Raw genomic sequence first — 2,296 nt, 5'->3', positions numbered from 1 at the left:
AGAGAAAGAGAGAGACTGTCTCCCTCTCCCTCTCCCTCTCCCTCTGCCCCTCCCTGTTCACACCCTCTTTCTTAAAAAAAAAAACAAAAAGCAGAAAACAAAAAGAAAACTTGGAAGTTTTATTGAGATACTTGTAGATTCATATTCAGTTGAAAGTAATAATAGAGAGAGATCCATGTTCCTTTTTCATAGTTTTCACCAGCGGTAACATCTTGCAAACTATAGTACAATATCACAACCAAGATATTGACATAGATAAAACCCACTGACGTCATTCAGATGCCTCTAGTTTTACTTGTGTTCATTTGAGTGTAGATTGTATTCAGTTCTATACAACTTAATCGCATTTATAGGTATATATATCTGTCCCCACAGGCAAGACACAGAACGATCCCATCAACACCAGAATCCCTCATATTGCCCTTTTACAATCCTATTCTCCCTCCTACTCCCCACTTCCTCCATCCCTAACCCCTGGAAACTATTCTTCATTTATAAAACTTTGTCATCTCAAAATTTGTATATCAAAGAATCACATGGTATGTAACACTTGGAGAGTGGATTTCTTTTTTCACTCAGAATAACTCCCTGGAGACCCATCTAAGTCACTCTACGTATCAATAGTTCTTTTATCTGTGTTGCTTAGTAATATTCCATGTATATATGCACCATGGCTTAACCATTCTCTTGCTGAAGGACATCAGAGCTGTTCCTAGCTTGGGGTTACTGTGAATACAGCTGCTAAAAGCATTGATGTACAGGTGCTTGTGTGAATACAGCTTTTATTTCTCTGGGATAAATGTCCAAGAGTACAGTTTTTGATTCATATGGTAATTTCATGTTTAGTTTTATAAGAAACTGCCAAACTGTTTTCAAGAGTGGGTATATCATCTTATATTCCCACCAACAATGTATTAGTAATCGAGTGCCTCTGCGTGCTTGCCAGCATTTGGTAATGTCACTGTTTTTTATTTTCTCCATTCTGATCCATATGTAGTGATATCTCATTATGGTTTTAATTTGCATTTCCCTGATGGCTCATAATGCTGAACATCTTTCATGTGTGTGTTTGCCATCTGCATATCATCTTCATTGAAAAGTCTGTTTGTGCCTTTTGCCCATTTTCTAATTTGACTTTTTTTTTTTTTTTTTTTTTGCTACTGAGTTTTCAGTGTTCTTTATATATTTTAGATACTATTCCTTTGTGGGACATGTGATTTGTAAATGTTTACTCCCAGCATGTTGCTTGTTTTCATCTTCTTCACCTAGACTTTCACAAAAGATGAGTGTTGAACTTTGATGAGACTTAATTTATCAACTTTTTATTTTCTAGAGTGTGCTTTTAGTGTCAGGTCTAAGGACTCTTTGTCTTGCCTTAGATGCCAAAGTGTTTTTTTTCCCCTGAAGGCTTTATAGTTTCACATTTTGAATTGAAGTTCCATAATCCGTTTTGAGTTGATTTGTGTACATGATGTGAAGTTCAGGTTGAGGTTCATTTTCTTACTTATGGAGGTCCCCTCCCTCCAGCACCATTTGTTGAAAAAGACTGTCCTTCCTCCACTGAATTGCTTTTAAGCCTTTGTAAACAATATGGAACACTTCATGAGTATACACGTCATCCTTATGCAGTGGCCATGTCAGTCTTCCCTGTATCATTCCAAGTTTTTATTAGATGCACTACCAAAGTGAACACTGCTCACACCTTTAGACTCATCAACTCCACTTACGGAAATTCACTTCTGAAGATGAAGAAGATGTGCCCAAGGCTATTTACTTCAGCATTATTTATAACATCAAATAAAAGAGTGGGGAGGAATGTCCAAAAATAGTAGATAGGAGAAATGTATTGTTAATCTATCGCTATGTACCAAATTATCCCAACCCTTAAGGACTTAAGGCAACAACATTTATAATATCACAATGTTTGTGATATCTAGTCATGGCTTTTCTGGGTTCTCTAAGTCTCTAAGACTACCCTTAGATGACATTTGAGGCTGAAGTTTTTTTCCGAAGGGTCAACCAGAGAACGATCCATGTCCAAGCTCACTGATGTGGTTGTTGGCAAGATTCAGTTCCTTGCAAGCCCTTGCAATTGGGGCCTTATTTTCTCTTTGGCTGTTGGTAAGAGCCAGCCCTCCCTTTGTTGCCTCATGGCCCTCTCTGTGTTGCCGCTTACTTCATCATAACAAGCAAGCAGAGAAAATGCAAAAGAGTGTTAGGAATCCTTTGTGAACTAATCATGAAATAATTTCCCGTTAATTTTGCTGTATTTTATTCATTCAAAGCAACTTTCTAA

The 2,296-nt window shown here is 37.3% G+C and overlaps 1 non-coding gene across 1 annotated transcript; it reads right to left on the bottom strand.

Moving 5' to 3' along the window:
* Window positions 1–1,584: 1,584 nt before the first annotated feature.
* Window positions 1,585–1,689, bottom strand: LOC121011650 (U6 spliceosomal RNA). Its single transcript, XR_005781682.1, has one exon. It is a non-coding gene; the product is annotated as a U6 spliceosomal RNA (small nuclear RNA).
* Window positions 1,690–2,296: the final 607 nt, after the last annotated feature.

This window comes from Herpailurus yagouaroundi, unplaced genomic scaffold (genome assembly GCF_014898765.1).
Source record: "Herpailurus yagouaroundi ecotype Mexico unplaced genomic scaffold, PumYag 194, whole genome shotgun sequence".
In the NCBI taxonomy this organism is placed as follows: domain Eukaryota; kingdom Metazoa; phylum Chordata; class Mammalia; order Carnivora; family Felidae; genus Herpailurus; species Herpailurus yagouaroundi.
The sequence above is the reverse complement of the archived record's forward strand: the minus strand, read 5'-3'. Positions and strand labels throughout refer to the sequence as shown.